This window comes from Bos mutus, chromosome 15 (assembly GCF_027580195.1).
Source record: "Bos mutus isolate GX-2022 chromosome 15, NWIPB_WYAK_1.1, whole genome shotgun sequence".
In the NCBI taxonomy this organism is placed as follows: domain Eukaryota; kingdom Metazoa; phylum Chordata; class Mammalia; order Artiodactyla; family Bovidae; genus Bos; species Bos mutus.
This window is the reverse complement of record NC_091631.1, coordinates 12,879,814-12,903,059: the sequence shown is the minus strand read 5'-3', so window position 1 is coordinate 12,903,059 and position 23,246 is coordinate 12,879,814.

Sequence of the window (23,246 nt, the reverse complement as noted above, 5' to 3'; positions counted from 1 at the left end):
GAAAACTGAGAGACTGCCTCATCGCCAACACCGTTCATCTCTTCAGGTTGAATCCCTGGCTGCTGGAGGTGGACTCTGGCGTTTCCCAATGAGTCAGCTCTTCATATGAGGTGGCCAAAGTTTTGGAGTTTCAGCTTTAGCATCATTCCTTGCAAACAACACCCAGGACTGATCTCCTTTAGAATGGATTGGTTGGATCTCCTTGCAGTTCAAGGAACACTGAAGAGTCTTCTCCAACACCACAGTTCAAAAGCATCAATTCTTCAGCACTCAGCCTTCTTCACAGTCCAACTCTCACATCCATATATGACCACAGGAAAAACCATAGCCTTGACTGGACGGACCTTTGTTGGCAAAGTAATGTCTCTGCTTTTGAATATGCTGTCTAGGTTGGTCATAACTTTCCTTCCAAGGAGTAAGCATCTTTTAATTTCATGGCTGCAATCACAATATGCAGTGATTTTGGAGCCCCGAAAAATAAAGTCTGACACTGTTTCCATGGTTTCCCCATCTATTTCCCATGAAGTGATGGGACCAAATGTCATGATCTTCATTTTCTGAATGTTGGGCTTTAAGCCAACTTTTTCACTCTCCACTTTCACTTTCATCAAGAGGCTTTTTAGTCCCTCTTCACTTTCTGCCATAAGGGTGGTGTCATCTGCATATCTGAGGTGACTGATATTTCCCCCAGCAATCTTGATTCCAGCTTGTGCTTCTTCCAGGCCAGCATTTCTCATGATGTACTCTGCATAGAAGTTAAATAAGCAGGGTGACAATATACAGCCTTGACGTACTCCTTTTCCTATTTGGAATCAGTCTGTTGTTCCATGTCCAGTTCTAACTGTTGCTTCCTGACCTGCATATAGGTTTCTCAAGAGGCACATCAGGTGGTCTGATATTCCCATCTCTGCAGTATAGGGGATACAATTGAAAAAGCACTGCAGCAAAAGAGATTTGGCTTTAGCATTAAAATGATATATTTGAGAACCTTGTACCTACAAACAAGATGATGGAAAACTAGAATACTACTCTTTGATATTTTTCCTATACCTCAGTATTCTTGCCTTGAGAACCCCATGAAGTGTGAAAAGGCAAAATGATATGACACTGAAAGATGAACTCATTAGGTCAGCAAGTGCCCAATATACTACTGCAAAAGAGTGGATAACTCCAGAAAGAATGAAGAGATGGAGTCAACTGGAAAACAGTGCCCACCTGTGGATGTGACTGGTGATGAAAGTCCAGTGCTATAAAGACCAATATTGCATAGGAATCTAGAATATTAGATACATGAGTCAAGGTAAATTGGAGTGGTCAAACAGGAGATAGCAAATGTGAGCATCAACATTTTAGGAATCAGTGAACTAAAATGGTCCAGAAAGGGGTGAAATTAATTCAAATGGCCATTATATCCACTCCTGTGGGCAAGACTCCCTTAGAAGAAATGGAGTAGCCCTCATAGTCAACAAGAGAGTCCAAAATGCAGTACTTGGGTGCAATCTCAAAAATGACAGAGTGATCTCTGTTCATTTTCAAGGCAAACTGTTCAATATCACGGTAATCCAAGTCTATGCCCCAACCACTAATACTGAAGAAGTTGAAGATGATCTTCTTGACCCAGATAACCATGATGGTGTGACCACTCACATAGAGCCAGATACCCTGGAATGTGATCTCAAGTGGGCCTTAGGAAGCATCACTACAAACAAAGCTAGTGGAGGTGATGAAATTCCAGCTGAGCTGTTTCAAATCCCAATAGATAATGCTGTGAAAGTGCTGCATTTAATATACCAGCAAATTTGGAAAACTCAGCAGTGGCCAAAGGACTGGAAAAGGTCAATTTTCATTCCAATCCCAAAGAAAGGCAATGCCAAAGAATGTTCAAACTACCTCACAATTGTACTCATTTCATATGCTAGCAAGGTAATGCAAAATTTTCCAAGCCACACTTCAGTAGGATGTGAACTGAGAACTTCCATATGTTCAAGCTGGATTTAGAAAAGACAGAGGAACCAGAGATCAAACTGCCAACATGTGTTGTATCATAGAAAAAGCAAGAGAATTCCAGAAATACATCTACTTCTGCTTTACTGACTATGCTAAAACCTTTGACTGTGTGGATCACAAAAAACTGTGGAAAATTCTTAAAGAGATGGGAATACCAGACCATCTTACCTGCCTCCTGAAAAACATGAATGCAGGTCAAGAAGCAACAATTAGAACTGGACATGGAACGACAGACTGGTTCCAAACTGGGAAAGGAGTTTGTCAAGACCTTATATTTTCACCCTGCTTATTTAACTTAATGCAGAGTACATCATGTGAAAAGCTGGGCTAGATGAAGAACAAGCTTGAATGAAGACTGCTAGGAGAAATATAAATAACCTCAGATATGCAGATGACACCACTCTTATGGCAGAAAGTGAGGAGGAACTAAAGAGCCTCTTATTGAAAGTGAAAGACGAGAATGAAAAAGCTGGCTTAAAACTGCTGCTGCTGCTGCTACTGCTAAGTCACTTCAGTCGTGCCTGACTCTGTGCGACCCCATAGACAAGAGCCCACCAGGCTTCTCTGTCCCCAGGATTCTCCAGGCAAGAATACTGGAGTGGGTTGCCATTTCCTTCTCCCAGCTTAAAACCAGACATTCAAAAAATGAAGATCATGGCATCTGGTCCCATCACTTCATGGCAAATAGATGGGGAAATGAAGGAGATAGGACAGACTTTCTTTTCTTGGACTCTAAAATCACTGCAAATGGTGACTGCAGTCATGAAATTAAAAGACACTTGCTACTTGGAAGAAATACTATGACCAGCCCAGACAGCATATTAAAAAGCAAAGACATTACTTTGCCGACAAAGATGTGTCTAGTCAAAGCTATGATTTTTCCAGTAGTCATGTATGGATGGGAGAGTTGGACCATAAACAAAGATGAGTGCTGAAGAACTGATGATTTTAAACTGTGGTGTTGGAGAAGACTCTTGTGTGTCCCTTGAACTGCATGGAGATCAATCCAGTCAATCCTAAAGGAAATCGATCCTGAATAGTCATTGGAAGGACTGATGATAAAGCCTAACCTCTACTACTTTGGCCATCTGATGCGAAGAGCTGATTCATTAGAAAAGACCCCAATGCTAGGAAAATTTGATGGCAGGAGGAGAAGGGGACAACAGAGGCTGAGATGATTGGATGGCATCACTGATTCAATGGACATGAGTTTGAGCAAGCTCTAGAGTTGGTAATGAACAGGGAAGCCTGGTGTGCTGCAGTCCATGAAGTAGCAAAGAGTTGGACATAAGTGAGCGAGTGAAGTAAGACTTGGACATAAGTGAGCGAGTGAAGTGAACTGATGCTTATATATCATAGAATTAGATGCAAACCTTGCAAATCCTTGAGGCTTCTTTCAGGATGCATGATGGAAGTTTAAAGTAAGAAAGAAAGGGAAAAAAAAAAAAAAAACCAACAACAACAGTGAAACCCAAAGTGTATATAATTGCTGCTAAAAAATCCTTTCATAAAGCCAGCAAAGTCAGGATAGTTCCAAAGCTAGACTCATATTCCAAAGAACTCCAAAGCTTTGTAATCCAGGTTAAAGCACAGAGAATACTTTAAGAATTTAATCTGTAAATTTTCTTGCTAACACTAGAACATTAGAAGTCCAACCTTAATGACAGTTTCTTAATAACTTTTTTCTTTTTCTGGAACAGCAACTTTGAACTAAATCAAATTCCAAACTGAAGATGGAAACAGAATATATAATGGTTGCCAGTTGAATCTTTGTTTTTGATTTGATTGAATTAATCATTAAATAGTCCAATTTTAGTGTATTAATACTTAAATTTTATTAAACCTACTTGGAATTTTTCATGGCTGCTCTGACAACCAAAGATAAAGCATCTTCCTGTCCTATGCACACTATATTTTACTATTTAATTGTACAATGTGTTTTCAGAAACCAAGAACAAACTACAGATAGCAATAGTGTATTGAATTTAAATTATTTTTTGTCAAAATTATGATGCATTGAAGGTTAAGAAAGGTAATGGTGGTTTGTTTCTGGTGAAAATTAATAATCATAATATGAACAAGATAAAGAATAAGAAAAACAACTGAAAAATTTAAGTGACCTTAAATACCCATAATTAGAATGGCAACCATAAATATAAAACCCTTTACTTACACAGATTCTCAACAATGTATTACACCAAAGTATAACTGTTACTTATTAGAACGTAATAGCAAGTAAATGCTAATCAAATTTTGCAAAGTTTAGCTTCAATTATAATTTCTCACTATTGACTCATGACATCAGGTTCTCATTCATAGTCATTTCATAAAAATGTTGGCACCGCCAAACTTTTAGGAGGTATACACAACTTTAAGTCTTTCTTGTGCTTTTTTCTGTGTATACTTGACTTTTCCTTCACCATAACTCCTTTCCACTTTTTTTTTTTTTTTTTTTTTCCGCTCAAGCAACTCAGCACATGTACCATTTTACGAATCTTCCCTCAGTAGATGGAAAACGATTTAATGATGATTCATAAACAGGAAACCCCCATGTCTTAATTCACTAACCTAAAGTTTTGTTAATATAAAAAATAGACCTGTAGATATTTATACAGAACAGGGCTTCTTTTGAAGTTTTCCCAGGCAATTTGAATTCCTGTGAAGCCTTATACATGCCTTTGAGGTTTTCATGTTTCTATGCCTGTCTTCTTCCTCAATGTCTCTTTCCCATAATACCTTTATTTGCATGTGCCCAAACCTACCTTCTTAGTCCACTCCCAGAAGAATATTTCTCCAAAGGAGATGGCTTTTTCCTTTGTCCCATTCTGATCTCCTATCTTAAGGGTATTTCAGTATTTCATCATTATTCTAGGCAATCCCATCCGTCTACCCCTTGGTTGTTTTTAATCTTTTCTGGCTTAGTGGGAAATAACTGATGAATAATAATGAAATACTTCCTAAAATGATTAAATGGCAAAATGTTTTAAGATAGAAAAACAAGCTCACTCTGACCTCTTAATGATTTTCAGATTTGTAAAAGAGTACAGTCAACTCAGTAGTTCAGAAATAAAATGAGGTTTATTCAGTTGAGAAACAAGTATATTTTTGGTGTTCTTTGGAATAGCACATATACACAAAATCACAAATTATCAATACTTAAAATAGTTGGAAATGTTCAAGAAAACAAGTTCAAAAACTAGAATTACATCTAATGGATTTTATTGTATATGGAGGGTTTTGAAATTTTTTTTCACTAATTCGGCACTTATGCTTATTGAACATAATTTTAGCTTATTGCTTAGTATCTCTACTTCTTTGTATTTAAGAGTATTTGAGAATGATAGGTAAACAGTTATTCAGATGTTTTGTGGATTTGTTTTGAACATCAATTATAAGTATTGAGAGAAATGGAGAAGGGATAATTGTCAAATTGGTTGGAGAATGGAGGAGCAACATCAATTTCCTCTTTTTCTAAGTTGAATTCTTGGCAGGTAATTTGTTGTCAGAACTTTTGTACTGTCACTGATAGATAAACATAAATCTATGGAATTGTGCTATAAAACACTCTGACCATACAAACTAGAATGTAGTTTGATACTTTTTGTTGATACCCAAGTTTCTCAACAATAGTGATATTTCCTACCTAAAACAAATTGTTCTAACATAGAGCTTATGACTTATAATAGTTCTATGAACCAGTGCAGCAGTAAGCTTCAGAGATTTGATGAAATACAATGGTGCTGACTGCTGTGTACAAAATAATTGTTTTCACTTGTACTGTCCAAGTTATTTAAATGGAATAAAAATAGTGAGAATAATATATGAAGTATTTCTGGTACAAACATCTCATTATTGATAGTGGGCATTGATTTCACCAAAAGACTTTAGACGTTTGATAAATCAATTGCCTGGCTGAGATACGCAAGCCTAGCCCTGGCTGCGACTCCCAGGGAGTGCTTAAAAGATATTCAGAATTATTTGTTAAAATAATCAAGTCACATTAATGAATACTTTTTCATTTCATAGTGTATTTGTCCTCGGGCAAACTAGAAGGACTCTCCACCCACACTTTACCATTACCTGAGATATTTTTACCCTGAGCTACTTTTTTTTTTTTTTTTTTGTTAGAGACTTCTTCCACAGCAATGGCTACCAGAAGCACAGGCTATTTTGTAGTTGTCACTTATCCCTGCTCTTGGGTAGACTTCTGAATTAAATCAGGCAGCAAACATTGATAGGAAACCCTACAGAGGCATTGCTCTGATTATATAAATATAACTAGCAGATTTTATGCAGGGCAGTAGGGGGTGACATACAAATTAATACAATTATGAGAAAACAGGGACATTTGAAATCTTAATTGATGACACAGAAGGGGTTTATTTATTTTGCTTGAAAATGAGAGAGAAGAAAAGGCTGCAGTGCAGATTCAGTGGATCTCTTTTCTAATGCTTAACAAAATGAAGGAAAATAGGCATGAGACAATGGTGACCTGGGTATAAGATGGGGTAGTGGAATCTTTTTTGCTCTTTGGATATTGCCTGGTGAGAACAGGACATGGTAAGGCAGTGGTTGTGTTGGTTATGTGCTTGTTTCTTTTTTTCTTATGGCTAGATTGAGCCCCCATTATTTTCATGTTTAAATCCTGTGTCCTAGCATAGAGTAGCCCCTAGGAGGGACATATCATGAATTCCTGTGACCACTCCTTTTGAATTTCCTTATCAAACACATGCTTTAAGGCTGAAAGTCCTTTTTCGGAAGTTAATCTCTGAGTACTGAGTTTAAATTAAACTTTTTTTTTTTTTTTTAAACAACAACTTGTGGGCTTATCTGTCTGTGGGGGCTTAGTAGTGTCAGCATCGTTTCTTGCACTAGCAAAGTTTCATCCACTAAATGAAGAAATGCAGGTGAAACAAATGATTTTCTCATGGTTGCATCATTTGGTTTTATCAGACTCAGAAGATCAAGGTTAGTTGATACTGAAGTGGAAAGATCTTAAGGCAGAGAAAAAACACAAAACGTGTAACTCTAAGTTCTCTCTATTTAGCAGCAGATAGGTACAAGTCACGTTGCATTAAGAGTAGTAGCAGAAATTTTATTTGTTTGTGTCTGTAAGGCAGGCAGATCTTTACCTCTGCTCTTTTAGGATCTTCATTTGGACCTGAGAATTAAACTGACATAAGAAAGATTAACAGGGGAAAATGTACCTGTATATAGGAGTTTCATAACAAGACCCATAATAAAGACCCAGAGAGTGGCTGGACCTAATTGTTTATTTACTAGGCCTAACAAAGAGAGGCAATATGGAAACGTAACTGAAATATTAGGAAGACCACAGGCAGATAAGAGTTACTTTCAACAAGGTCTGTTTGAACAGATTTCTCTCAGCCTTGACTTCCTGTCTCTGGTGATAAGAATGTTTCTTTGCTCCTGGTAAAAAAGAAAGCATCTTTCACGTGGGAGTTTTTTATCTCCTGCTTTCCTAAAGAAAAGGAAGGTCAGAATATCCTTCTTGCATCTGCTGTTTTTCAAGTGTCTTTAGCTCAAAATAATCCCTATGCTAAAGATGCATATTTTGGGGTGGGGGGCATATTCTGCCCCCTTTGGTGTCCCTTTTGTGTACTTCTTAGTTTGTCAAGTCCTCAGTGGTAGCAATCAGTGCTTCAGTCTCTATTTCTCACTAATTAAGTAATAAGGCCATCTCCTTCTGTTCTTTCCTCAGACCCTCATGTTGCACAAATGAGAACATACATTAAAAGTACATGTACACATCTGTAAGACTAATGGGGTAGGAGCAAACCGCTTAACGCCCCCTGCCCCATTAAATCCATGGCCCACCTGCTCACACGTCCCTGAAATGATGCACACCAAACAGTACGAATAAATGCTCATGGTCACATTCACATACACACATTTTCTGGGATACCATTTTAGGTTCAGTTGTGAATCTATGCCTAGAAGCACATGAAATTAGATATCTCAGAAAGAGAACATTGGAAAATACACAAATTATTCCATTGCAATATTCTGTTCTGGATATCTGTATCATAAATATAACACCGGTAAGCCTATTTTCCTTCAACATAGTAGTTACTGCTGCTGCTGCTGCTAAGTCGCTTCAGTCGTGTCCGACTCTGTGCGACCCCAGAGATGGCAGCCCACCAGGCTCCCCCGTCCCTGGGATTCTCCAGGCAAGAACACTGGAGTGGGTTGCCATTTCCTTCTCCAATGCATGAAAGTGAAAAGTGAAAGTGAAGTCGCTCAGTTGTATCCGACTCTTAGCGACCCCATGGGTTGCAGCCTACCAGGCTCCTCCGCCCATGGGCTTTTCTAGGCAAGAGGACTGGAGTGGGGTGCCATTGCCTTCTCCAGTAGTTACTAAATATATGTTATTGAAAGAATTCTGTATACAATGACTCATATACAGTATCATATATAGAATGTAATATATTCACCTACTCCTTGCTTCTTCTGGGTCAAAACCCTTTTAATAATATACATTATTAATAATGGTATGGATTGTTGTTCTTTAGTTGCTAAGTTATGTCCTACTCTTTCTGAACCTGTGAACTGTAGCCTGCCAGGCTCCTCTGTCCATGAGATTCCCCAGGCAAGAATACAGGAGTAGGTTGCCATTTCCTTCTGCAGGGGGTCTTCCCAGCCCAGGGATTGAACCTACATCTCCTGAATTGGCAGGCAGATTCTTTACCACTGATCCACCAGGGAAGCCAATGGTATAGATACTGTTTATAAAAAAAGAAAGTGTACATATAGCTCACAAATTTCTTAGAAAGTATTCGTAAGCAATAGAACCCAAGATAAGTTCTCTTAATTTAGTAAAATATCCTTATTTCTCAGAGAATGAAGCAATGACTTTGTTAAGCTACTGGGATAAATTAACATGTCTGGGGTATGAGCCCTAAATCCATGAGATTCAATTTGTTGCCCTTTCTGCCCTACCATTTTCTCTTCCTTCCTTTTGAAGATGAAAAGGAACTTAGTAAAGTAATTCTTAGGATGCCCTAGTAGCAGTAGTCACTCAGGTCTACTTGTGACCTAAAACAAATATTATAATTTTTTTTTTTTTATTGATCGCTTAGGATAATTTTGATGTCACACATCATTCTCCTTTAAGCAGAGCAATAACACCTAACTGGCCAAAATATCCTGAACATGAGGCACTTAATTATTGTATTCATCTCTGTTTCATGTGGTGGTTTAATCACTAAGTCATGTCAGACTCCTGTGACCCTATAGGCTGTAGCCTGCCAGGTTCCCCTGTCCATGGGATTTCCAGGCAAAAATACTGGAGTGGGTTGCCATTTCCTTCTCCAGGGGATCTTCTTGACCCAGAGATTGAACCTGGGTCTCCTGCCTTACAGGCAGATTCTTTATTGACTGAGCCATCAGGGAAGCCTCTCTGTCCCACATATTGAAGAAAAGACTTCTCCTTGCCAGTAGTGGGAGGTGGCAGGGCCATTTAAAGATTTTTGTGGGCTTTACTTACTGGATTTTATAGCCTCACCTCATATCATATTAAAGTGCAATCATATGGACGATGAAAGAACACTTATGTGTAATTATGTAAGATTTAGTTTGTGATACAAATGTCTGATAGATATAAGTATTACATTTCATAGGCATACAATAATATGTTTATGAAATTTAATTTTGTAATGCATTTCTAGTCCTGAACCAATACCTTTTTTTAAGCACATTCAAACATTTTTGTGCATCTGTGAAAAGCAACCAGGGCTCAGCATATGCTCACATGACCAGTGAATGAAAGAGTCATGAAAGGAGCTGGCTATTAACTGGAAGGAATGTCCAAAGACTTTACAGTTTAGTGTAGATTGACATCCAGAATAACTGATTATAACTATATAGAAGTGAATATTTTATTCTGCTCAAACACTGGGTGCAATCAAACAAGGTTCTGATTGCAAACATCAGTCTATAAAGACCAGAGAACTAAAGCTAAAGCTACTTTAGAGTCCTGAACTAAGGAAGTCTGTTAGTCTATGTTCTCCAGAGAAATTGAACGAGGAGTGATGGAGGCTGAGAAGCCTTGTGACCTGCAAACTGGAGACTGAGAAATAAAAATGATGTACCCTGGGTACAAAGGCCAAAGAACCTGAGGAGCTGATGGTGTAAATTATAGTCTGAAGATGAGAGAAGATGAAATGTTTCAGCTCACGTAGGCAGGCAGAAAGCGAAAACAGGCAGCTTCTTCCTCTTTTGTTTTATCCAGGCCCTAATTGATTGCATGATTTCCATCCACAATGTGGAGGGCAGTTTACTGAGTCTGCTGATTCAGATGCTAGTCTCATCCAGAAACACCTTAACATGCAAACCCAGAATCAATGTTTAACCTGAGCACCCTATGGTCATTTAAGTTGACACGTTAAAAACCAACCATCACAGTGAGCAAATATAAAATAGAGGTAACTCAAATATCTGTAACTATTTTATTTGTTAAACATTCTAATCAGGCCATGGGCTCCCCAGGTGGGGCTCGTGGTAAGGAGCCTGCCTATCAATGCAGAAGACATAAGAGATGTGGGTTTGATCCTTGGGTTGGGAAGATTCGCTGGAGAAGGAAATGGCAACCCACTCCAGTATTCTTGCCTGGAAAAACCCATGGACAGAGGAGCCTGGTGTGCTACAATCCATAGGATCATAAAGCGATGGACATGGCTGAAGCAGCTTAGCATGCACACACACAATCAAAGCATAACGAGGGCAGACCTTATACATATTCATCACTGAGCTCATTGTTCATGGCAGTTAATAAAAGTGTTTGATATCATATTGATGTAAATTTTAAGGCACTCCAGTCTCCTTCCATTATATGAAAACATAATGAAAACCAGGGTAACCAAATGTTGTGGGCTTGTTGTATTAAACATTGCTACTACTTTACTACTTTACACCAAGACTACCAGTCTCACTCACTACCACATCTGTGAGCCTTGGTAGGTTATTTTAAGTTATTGAGTTTGATTTTTTTCATCAACAGTGGATCAATGTCTTTCCTGCCTGGTTGGTGCAAAGCTTGGGGATAGCATTCAAAGCAACTGGCACCAGGACAGGACTAGGAGGACAGATGTGCAATAAAGGATGGTTACTGTTGCTCTTTTTTTTGGATGGGGAAGTTTGACTGAGTGCAGGTTGACCCTCTCTTCTGGAATTGATTCTCCTACTCTTCCTTGGCCTGTAGCCATCCAGATAAGACCACATCTTCTAGCTTCCTTTGCAGCTGTTTGTGGTCTTGAGACTGGGTTCTTGCTAATGAAGAATTACTTGGGAGGTGTGGGCAGCTTTCAACTGACTTAATCAAAATATAATTACTTGCCCAGGGCAATCGCTAGTCTTTATGCAGATTTGAAAATGAATCAAGAGAGAACCTAACTCTAACCATGAAAATGAACACATTGTTCTATAGGAAGATAGAGCAGCATTAAGACAGGAAGAATGAGCATATGCAGAGTACATAATGAGAAACACTGGGCTGGATGAAGCACAAGCTGGAATCAAGATTGCTGGCAGAAATATCAATAACCTCAGATATGCAGATGACACCATCCTTATGGCAGAAAGAGAAGAGGCACTAAAAAGCCTCTCAATGAAAGTGAATGAAGAGAGTGAAAAAATTGGCTTAAAACTCAACATTCAGAAAACTAAGATCGTGGCATCTGGTCCTGTCACATCATGGGCAATAGATGGGGAAACAGTGGAAACAGTGTCAGATTTTATTTTGGGGGGACTTCAAAATCACTGCAGATGGTGACTGCAGCCATGAAATTAAAAGATGCTTACTCCTTGGAAGGAAAGTTATGACCAACCTAGAAAGCACATTAAAAAGCAGAGATATTACTTTGCCAACAAAGGTCCGTCTAGTCAAGGCTATGGTTTTTCCAGTGGTCATGTATGGATGTGAGAGTTGGACTGTGAAGAAAGCTGAGTGCCAAAGAACTGATGCTTTTGAACTGTGGTGTTGGAGAAGACTCTTGAGAGTCCCTTGGACTGCAAGGAGATCCAACCAGTCCATCCTAAAGGAGATCAATCCTGGGTGTTCATTAGAAGGACTGATGCTGAGGCCGAAACTCTAATACTTTGGCCATCTCATACGAAGAGTTGACTCATTGGAAAAGACCCTGATGCTGGGAGGGATTGAGGCAGGAGGAGAAGGGGATGACAGAGGATGAAATGGTTGGATGGCATCACCTACTCGATGCACATGAGTTTGGGTGAACTCTGGGAGTTGGTGATGGACATGGAGGTCTGGCGTGCTGCTATTTATGGGGTCGCGAGGAGTCGGACACAACTAAGTGACTGAACTGAACTGAAGACAAGAAGATTAAAGTTCTGTGTGATGTTATGGAGTAAGGCTTCTCCATCTGTCTAAACAAGGAAGTGAAAATTAATTATTCTAAATCCATCCTTTTCATATTTTCATGAAATTATAATTATTATCTCATCAAATTTTATAAAAATTTTATTTTAAATTAATTTATTGAAAGTTTATAATCAGATTAGCAATGATCTTTCTGTACTTTATCCCTTTCATTACTTTTCCTTGGACAATAATAATACAACAGTGACAGATACAGACAATATAATTTCTGAATATTTATTCTATGTGGGAAATGGTACCTATTACATGTATTATTTAATTTTCAGAATAATCCTGTGTGGTAAACACTGTTATCATCCTTATTTTACATATGAGGAAATTAAGTCACAGAAAATTTAAATAAATTTCCAATCGTTATTCTGCTTTAAAAAGAATGGGCTTATGCATCAGAGTGCCTAGGTTCAAAATCTTCAGTTCAGTTCAGTCACTCAGTCCTGTCCAACTCTTTGTGACCCCATGAATCGCAGCATGCCAAGCCTCCCTGTCCATCACCAACTCCCGGAGTTCACTCAGACTCACGTCCATCACGTCAGTGATGCCATCCAGCCATCTCATCCTTTGTCGTCCCCTTCTCCTCCTGCCCCCAATCCCTCCCAGCACCAGCATCTTTTCCAATGAGTCAACTCTTCGCATGAGGTGGCCAAAGTACTGGAGTTTCAGCTTTAGCATCATTCCTTCCAAAGAAATCCCAGGGCTGATCTCCTTCAGAATGGACTGATTGGATCTCCTTGCAGTCCAAGGGACTCTCAAGAGTCTTCTCCAACATCACAGTTCAAAAGCATCAATTCTTCGGCACTCAGCCTTCTTCACAGTCCAACTCTCACATCCATACATGACCACTGGAAAAACCATAGCCTTGACTAGATGGACCTTTGTTACTATTCTATTTTTTAATTCTTTATTTATAACCTGGGGCTTCATAGGTGGCGCTAGTGGTAAAGAATCTGTCTGACAATACAGGAAATACAAGAGATGCAGATTCAATCCCTGAGTGGGGAAGACCTCCTGGAATAGGGAATAGCAAACCACTCCAGTGTTCTTGCCTGGAAAATCCCATGGACAGAAAAGCCTGGTGGGCTACCATCCATGGGGTCTCAAAGAGGCAGACATACCTGAGCAGCTAAGCAGAAAGCACATAGCACTATTTTATAAGCTGAGTCATTTGAAATTTGCTCAACTTCTCTGTTAAAGAAGCCATTTCAATTTAAATGACTCTGGTATAAAATCATTTTATGAGGTGGGTTTACATGATCTAGGCTTCCCTTGTGCTCACTTGGTAAAGAATCCACCTGCAATGCAGGAGAGCTCAGTTCAATTCCTGACTCGGGAAGATCCACTGGAGAAGGGATAGACTACCCACTCCAGTATTTTTGGGCTTCCCTTGTGGCTCAGCTGGTAAAGAATCCACCTGCAATGTAGGAGACCTGGGTTCGATCCCTGTGTTGGGAAGATCCCCTGGAGAAGGGAAAGGCTACCCACTCCAGTATCCTGGCCTGGAGAATTCCATGGACTATATAGTCCATGGGGTCGCAAAGAGTCGGACATGACTGAGCAACTTTCACTTTCACTTTCTTACATGATCTGAAGACAAGACAAATATCTCAATGGCATTGACACTTATAAATATTAGTCCTGATATGAAAGTAGAATTTCTCTGTGTTGCTCCAGAAACTAGAGTAGAATACATAGTAAACTGACAGGGAAGGTGGTTAATGATGAGATACTCTAATGAATAGTGCTGTCAGAAATTACTTGCCTTGTCACAGAGCTGTGAGTTACTCTTCACTGTATTTATTTAAAAATAGTATGAAAATCAGCAAATACTTGAAAAAAGGAATGATTAACCAGAGAGAAAGTAGACCTGAACTCTCACAATCCTGATTTCACAAACATTAATTTTTAATTGTTGTCTGATCTAACATGCATGGAGCAGGTGTTATCAGTTTGCAAATATACATCATTCTCAATTCTATGCTAGATGAAGGGAACTCCATCTTTTCTGGTTCAGTTGTGTTTTCCTTCCCTGAGCTAAAAGCTGCTGCTGCTGCTAAGTAACTTCAGTCCTGTCCGACTCTGTGAGATCCCATAGACGGCAGCCCACCAGGCTCCCCCGTCCCTGGGATTCTCCAGGCAAGAACACTGGAGTGGGTGAACTAAAAGGCTATATTGCTAAAATCTTTAGAATACATTGTATTTTTTTTTTCAAAGGGATGGAATTAGTTATGGTTTCATCTTTTGTTTTATTATTATTATCTGAGCTTTCAATTTCAAGATATATTTATTTAATCATATACTATGTATATATGTATGTGTGATACTAATATATATATATATGTGTGTGTGTGTATGAATGCTTAATCACTCAGTCTTTTCTGACAAAAGTCCATATAGTCAAAGCTATGGTTTTTCCGGTTCCAGAAGTCATGTAGGATGGGAGAGTTGGACCATAAGGAAGGCTGAGCACCAAAGAATTGATACTTTTGAACTGTGCTATTGGAGAAGACAGACTGGTTCCAAATAGGAAAAGGAGTACGTCAAGGCTGTATATTGTCACCCAGCTTACTTAGCTTATATGCAGAGTACAGCATGAGAAATGCTTGGGCTGGATGAAGCACAAGCTGGAATCAAGATTGCTGGGAGAAATATCAGTAACTTCAGATATACAGATGACACCATCCTTATGGCAGAAAGTGAAAAAGAACTAAAGAGCCTATTGATGAAAGTGAAAGAGGAGAGTGAAAAAGTTGGCTTAAAGCTCAACATTCAGAAAATGAAGATCATGGCATCTGATCCCATCACTTCATGGCAAATAGTTGGGGAAACAGTGGAAACAGTATCAGACTTTATTCTTTTGGGCTCCAAAATCACTGCAGATGGTGACTGCCGCCATGAAATTAAAAGACAGTTACTCCTTGGAAGGAATGTTATGAGCAACCTAGAAGGCATATTAAAAAGCAGAGACATCACTTTGCCAACAAAGGTCTGTCTAGTCAAGGCTATGGTTTTTCAGGTAGTCATGTATGAATGTGAGAGTTGGACTATAAAGAAAGCTGAGCACCAAAGAATTGATGCTTTTGAACTGTGGTGTTGGAGAAGACTCTTGAGAGTCCCTTGGACTGCAAGGAGATCCAACCAGTCCATCCTAAAGGAAATCAGTCCTGAATATTCATTGGAAGGACTGATGCTAAGGCTGAAACTCCAATCTTTGGCCATGTGATGCAAAGAACTGACTCATCTGAAAAGACCCTGATGCTGGGAAAGATTGACGGCAGGAGGAGAAGGGGATGACAGAGGATGAGATGGTTGGAAGGCATCACCGACTCAATGGACATGAGTTTGAGTAAGTCCTGGAGTTGGTGATGGTGATGGACAGGGAACCCTGTGTGCTTCATTCCATGGGTTGCAAAGAGTTGGACATGATGGTGCAACTGAACTGAACTGATTGGAGAAGACTCTTGAGAGTCCCTTGGATTGCACAGACATCCAAGCAGTCAATCCTAAAGGAAATGAACCCTGAATATTCATTGGAAGGACTGACGCTGAAGCTCCAGTACCTTGGCCACCTGATGCAAAGGGCTGATTCATTAGAAAAGACCCTAATTATGGGACAGATTGAAGGCAGGAGGAGAAAAGGATGACGGAGGATGAGATGGTTGGATGGCATCACCAACTCTATGGACACGAGTTTGAGTAAGCTCTGGGAGTTGGTGATGGACAGGGAAGCCTGGCATGCCTTAGTCTGTGGGGTCACTAAGAGTTGTACCTGACTGAGCAATTGAACAACAAAAAGTGGCTCAGTCCTGTCTGACTCTTTTCGACTATGTGGACTGTAGCCTGCCAAGATCCTCTGTCCATGGGATTTCCCATGGTTTTCCATTTCTTTCTCCATACATATATATATAAAACTTGGTAGTGGTAAAGAACCTGCTTGCCAATTCAGGAGACATAAGAGATGCAGGTTAAATCCCTGGGTTGGGAAGATTCCCTGGAGGAGAAAATGTCAACCCACTCCAGTATTCTTGCCTAGAGAATCCCATGGATAGAGAAGCCTGGTGGGCTACAGCCCATAGTGTTGCAGAGAATTGGACACAACTTAAGCACATATATAATTCATTTAGATCATGCAGAATTTCGTAAAACAGTAATAGGCCAGATTTTTGTCTATCCTTGAATTTTTATTTATTTGAAAAAAAAGTTCATTTGCAGTATTGACCAATTCATTGCACAATATATTGATTCAGAGTTATTCTTCTTTTCATGAAACTTGAATATGGTAGGTATTAAAACTTAAAACTTATGATAGGGATCAGAAGATGTGGCACATGCAAGAAAATAATGTTTTCACAGTTTTAGTCTAAAACCCAGGGCTTGGTTTTTTTGTTTATTTCTTTTAGTATACATAGTTGCATGTAGCATATTCATGTCCCCAAATCAGATTGTTCTCAGCCCTGTATAAATATGGGATAATGGACGAATAAGTGTTGAAAAGATACATGCTTGTTATTATCTTTGTTTTGTAATATATGACAGTTGTTTTGTTTTGTCTCTGAATAGTATGAAGTCTCAAAGCACCCAGAAATGACATTCAATGACTTATAATATTTTTAAACTCACAAAAAATCAGTTGCATGAGAATATAGTTTTCCTTATCTTCCTGAAAATTTAGCATCTGCTAAAATTTCATAAATTTCTTTATTTATAAATGAGCATTTCAATCATAGTTGAAGGATAAAGTGGAAACAATAACATAATTCACACATTGGTTTTCTAAAGTGTCCCCCTTCCTGTTTCAAAAAATTATTAACCTCCTATGAGAAATCTTGTTAAATTATTACTGTAGAGTATAAAGAAACTGCAAATAAATCAGTAGGTCATCTGAACTTTGCCCTGATCTCCACATATATTATTGACCACTCAAACCACAGAAGTCTGTTTTCCAGTTAAGATCTGAAGCTAACTAGTGATAGTTGCTCAGTCGTGTCTGACTCTTTACAACCCCATGGACTATAGCCCAGCAGGCTCCTCTGTCCATGCAATTCTCCAGGCAAGAATAATGGAGTGGGTAGCCGTTCCCTTCTCCAGGGAATTTTTCTGACCCAGAGATCAAACCTTGATTTCCCACATTTCAGGAAGATTCTTTACTGTCTGGGCCACCAGGGCAAATGAAGAAGAGTAAGAATCAAAGGGTACTGAAGATGAATTCCATATTTCTCTGGATTCTTGGAAATGTGATTGTGCCCAGAGTTTAAAACCCTGATGGACGGTGACACTTGCTACAATGAAAGCACCTACATAGGCAACGATAGCACATTATTACATCTGATTGTCTTTTTCTCTCCAGTGAAAGAATTGAGTTTGTTTGTTACTTTCCTCTCTACTACCTTTCTTCAGCTATTCAGAATTATTTTAGCAAAGTGAATTAATCTCATTATTGAAAAAGATATACAACACACTTCTGTTTTCTTATATTTTGAATAGCCATATTCCTCATACCTGAAGTACATGTTCACAGACAGAATAAAGGTCATTTATTTAATATCTTTTGTAATTATTGAATTGGACCAGTTAAAAAATTAATAGACAAAAATTCAGTCTTCTTTTAGGGTTTTGAAATATACATGCCAATGAATTATAAATACATAGTTTCATTGTGCAGTTTTATGAACTCGTGAGAATATTTTCACTAATTTTGATGTACCTATTTATATCATGGCATTGCTTTGTCTTCATAAATAAATTACATACATATATATAACTTAAACCTAAATTGTGTTCTCTAACAAAAAGAGAATTTCTGATGTAAGGTAATAATATTTCCTTTAAAAATGTTTAAATATACATTTAAAACTTTAATAAGTGTCTCTAGGTGCTTGTTCATGCTGTCTTCCTCAACATTTGTCAAAATTATTTCAGTGAAACTTAATAAATTGTGATAAATCATATTGAGTGTTTGAGATTTTAGCTCTGTTGATCACACTAAATCAGAGGGAAGTCTGAAGTAAAAAATGATTTTTTTTGTGTGTGAGAATTTTTATTTTCAAAGGGATAATTGATAAATTGATTTAAAATACTCGACTTTGTGTATAAACTATTCCCGTTAGTGGTGATGTGTAAAATCTCTGTCCACTGCTGCTGCTGCTAAGTCGCTTCAGTCATGTCCGACTCTGTGTGACCCCATAGACGGCAGCCCACCAGGCTCCCCCGTCCCTGGGATTCTCCAGGCAAGGACACTGAAGTGGGTTGCCATTTCCTCTTCCAATGCATGAAAGTGAAAAGTGAAAGTCAAGTCGCTCAGTCGTGTTCGACTCTTTGCGACCCCGTGGACTGCAGGCTACCATAGGCTCCTCCATCCATGGGATTTTCCAGGCAAGAGTACTGGAGTGGGGTGCCATTGCCTTCTGCACTCTGTCTACTAGTTTCTATTTAATATTTTGTATTCTCAGATCAATGGAATAGGTGACCCACATAGATCATTGCTTTGGGACAACATCCTTGATTCCACAGAATATAATATATGCTATCAAAACCATTCTGTTAAATAGGTAAAACTCCTAAGGGTTATTTATAAGCATCTATATTTTAATTTCCCATCATTGTTTAACATTGATTTGATGCTGTTAGCTCTTTCCTTGACTTTAGATGTGAATGCAGAAAATTTCATTTGATATTTTGGGCATATTTATTTAATAATATCTTAAACTAGTAATAACCAAATTAAGCTCCATGTAGTAATCAGATCTCTGATCTTTTCCTTTTACTCTCCCTTGACTCAGGCTTGGATATGAAGCCTGCCTCACTCACTGAAGTTCATGACTCATCAAAATCTGGGGGTAAACATAGGGGGGTTGCAAGGACCTCAATGTTTACATCCGTTCAACATTCACATGTAGAAATCCTAATGCCCAGTGCAATAGTATTAGAAGGTGGAGATTTTGGAGATGCTTAGATCATGAGGGTGGAGCCCTCAGGAATGGGATTAATGTTCTTAGAAAAGGGGCCCCAAAGGGCTCCCCAGCTTCTTTGATCATATGAGAGCAAAACTGGAAGTCTCTGACCATGAACCCAGTTGTAACTTATATGCAGAGTACATCATGAGAAACGCAGGACTGGAAGAAACACAAACTGGAATCAAGATTGCCGGGAGAAATATCAATAACCTCAGATATGCAGATGACACCACCCTATGGCAGAAAGTGAAAAAGAACTCAAAGCCTCTTGATGAAAGTGAAAGTGAAAAGTAAAAAGGTTGGCTTAAAGCTCAACATTCAGAAAATGAAGATCATGGCATCCGGTCCCACCACTTCATGGGAAATAGATGGGGAAACAGTGGAAACAGTGTCAGACTTTATTTTTCTGGGCTCCAAAATCACTACAGATGGTGACTGCAGCCATGAAATTAAAAGACGCTTACTCCTTGGAAGGAAAGTTATGACCAACCTAGATAGCATATTCAAAAGCAGAGACATTACTTTGCCAACAAAGGTTTGTCTAGTCAAGGCTATGGTTTTTCCTGTGGTCATGTATGGATGTGAGAGTTGGACTGTGAAGAAGGCTGAGCGCTGAAGAATTGATGCTTTTGAACTGTGCTGTTGGAGAAGACTCTTGAGAGTCCCTTGGACTGCAAGGAGATCCAACCAGTCCATTCTGAAGGAGATCAGCCCTGGGATTTCTTTGGAAGGAATAATGCTAAAGCTGAAACTCCAGTACTTTGGCCACCTCATGCGAAGAGTTGACTCATTGGAAAAGACTCTGATGCTGGGAGGGATTGGGGGCAGGAGGAAAAGGGGACGACAGAGAATGAGATGGCTGGATGGCATCGCTGACTCAATGGACGTGAGTCTGAGTGAAGTCCGGGAGTTGGTGATGGACAGGGAGGCCTGCCGTGCTGCGATTCATGGGGTCACAAAGAGTCGGACACGACTGAGCGACTGATCTGATCTGATTGTAGTGTTTTTCAAGTAGCCATGAGACTTGATAGAAAAATACATCCATCATGAGGAGTGAGATTTGACGGAAAAACATAACCATCATATTGATATCTAGCTCAGAGGCTGGATGTTTTTGCTGGTTGAGAATTTAGATAACTCCTTGGATGGAAAGTGAATTATTTTATTGTTCTTCTTGGAGTGAGATGTTTACATTATATATATATATATATAAAACCCATCTTCCCATTTATTCTAAAATAATGCTATACATATGTATAGCTATACATATGTATACATACATATACATATGCTATACATATATGTATACATACATATGCTATACATATGTATACATACATATGCTCTACATATGTATAGCATCATTTTGAGAATAAATGGGAAGATGGGTTGATGGGCTTATGTAAATGTGTTTCTGTTAGGGAATGGAATGTGAAGCCATTAGTTATTTTTGCCCACCCAAGACTCCTTCTCCTTTCCTTTGTGTAAAAACATTCTAATCATGCTTTAGAGGACTTATTTGTCATTTTTTCACTATACATATATCTTGTATTGGGCTCATTGTATCTCTGAATTTTTAGGATAGGACCATGACTTTAGGCCTGGCTAATCAGAAAACCTTATCTCTGAGCCATAGAAATGAATGTGTGTGTGTATGTATATATATATATGTACATATGTGTATATATATATATATATATACACACACACACACATACACATATATTATACACACACACTTGGGCAAATTGCATACCGTAAGACAATATCAGTGATATTAACCAGAAATGATATTTCACAGTGCTTGAGTTGTGATATGTATATAATGGTGACAAACTTTGCACATCCATAAAAGCAATCCTTGTAGTAAAATGTACCAGTGAGATAAAGACACGTCTTTATAACAATGTTCAGAATGACTTGATAATGCTTGAAACCTCATATTTCTGAGTTATAAGGCCCAAATTTCATGCGTTTTGCTTTGCTTTCCTTCTATAACTATGGGTGTACTATCTATCTTCTTATCTATGGTAAACCACCACACGTGTACCTGTCACATGAGTGAAACAATGGCTTCATTGTTGCTTGATAGACACTCCTAAGTTAACTTTACAAAGGTATTGGCTTTAAATTCCAGTGTCCTGAGAATAATGGTCTGTTATCAAGCAATTTCTTGAGATTAACCAAAAAAAAAAAAAATCTTATATACATTTTAGGTATGTTAGAATTCACAGTTTTTATTAATAATATTAAATATTAATATATTTGCTTTCTACATAAACGAAGTATAAGTAACAAATATTAGTTCATGATACAGATATATATGTTCCTTGGGCTTCCCTGGTGGCTCAGGGGTAAAGAATCCTCCTGCAATGGAGGAGCCACAGGAGACATGGTTTTAATCCCTGGGTTGGGAAGATCCCCTGGAGGAGAACATGGCAAACCACTCCAGTATTCTTGCCTAGAGAATTCCATGGACAGAGAAGCCTGGCAGGCTATAGTCCATAGGGTCACAAGCAGTCAGACATGACTGAAGCGACTTAGCTTACAAGCATATATATTTTTTAATAATCTTGAAACTTTGAAACATGTGAAACACCTTTGAAACATCCATATTTTTAAAGTATAATTCATGTAATCCCTAGTAGTTTGAATTTGTTGTATACAATTTACCAGTTCATTTTGTTCCTCTACTGAAATATCAGGTTATTTCAAAGCATGAATTTATTGTAACAAATCAAAGATATTCCATATTTATTTAATTATTTTAATAAGGAATGACCATGACAATTTTTTATATTTAAATATATTTTAGCTGTTTTTAGTACACATGAGAATATTCATTTAAACAAGTAATTATTCAAAGATTAAATTATAGATAGACTATTAACCTTAAAACAAGGGACTCATATACAAATAAACCAGATTACAGAAAAATCATTCTTTATGAAGAACCACAGTTGCTAACACATGCACATTCATATATTTGAAGACAAATATATTGGCTATTTCTTCGTCTTTCAGTTCCGTTCAAATCAGTCGCTTAGTCGTGTCTGACTCTTAGCAACCCCATGGACCACCACGCCAGGCTTCCCTGTCCATCACCAACTTCTGGAGCTTACTCAAACTCATGTCCATCGAGTCAGTGATGCCATCCAATCATCTCATCCCCTTCTCCTCCTGTCTTCAATCTTTCCCAGCATCAGAATATTTTCCAGTGACTCAGTTTTTCGCATCAGGGGACCAAAGTCTTAGAGTTTCAGCTTCAGCATCAGTCCTTCCAATGAATATTCAGGACTGATTTCCTTTAGGGTTGACTGGTCTTATCTCCTTGCAGTCCAAGGGACTCTCAAGAGTCTTCTCCAACACCACAGTTCAAAAGTATCAATTCTTTGGTGCTCAGCTTTCTTTATAATCCAACTCTATCTTTATCACTTAGAAATGTTTAAGAAAAATCTTGAGCGAGTTAAGTTTTGTGTCTCACTTAAGAACATAAAGGTAACTGAGTATACATAGTATAATCAAAGAACATACATGTTCATATGGTAAAAATATAGGCTTTTTGCATCGTATGTTTGGTCTTTGAAAATATCTCTACTACAGAGTGGAAACACATCTATAATCCCACTTCTGACATGTTATTCTTTCGGCTACCCTGGTGGCTCAGAGGTTAAAGAGTCTGCCTGCAATGCGGGAGACCTGGGCTCGATCCCGGGGTCGGGAAGATCCCCTGGAGAAGGAAATGGCAACCCACTCCAGTATTCTTGCCTGGAGAATCCCATGGATGGATGAGCCTGGTGGGCTACAGTCCACGGGGTCGCAAAGAATTGGACACAACTGAGCGACTTAATTAACTAACTGAGTGAAAACCCATC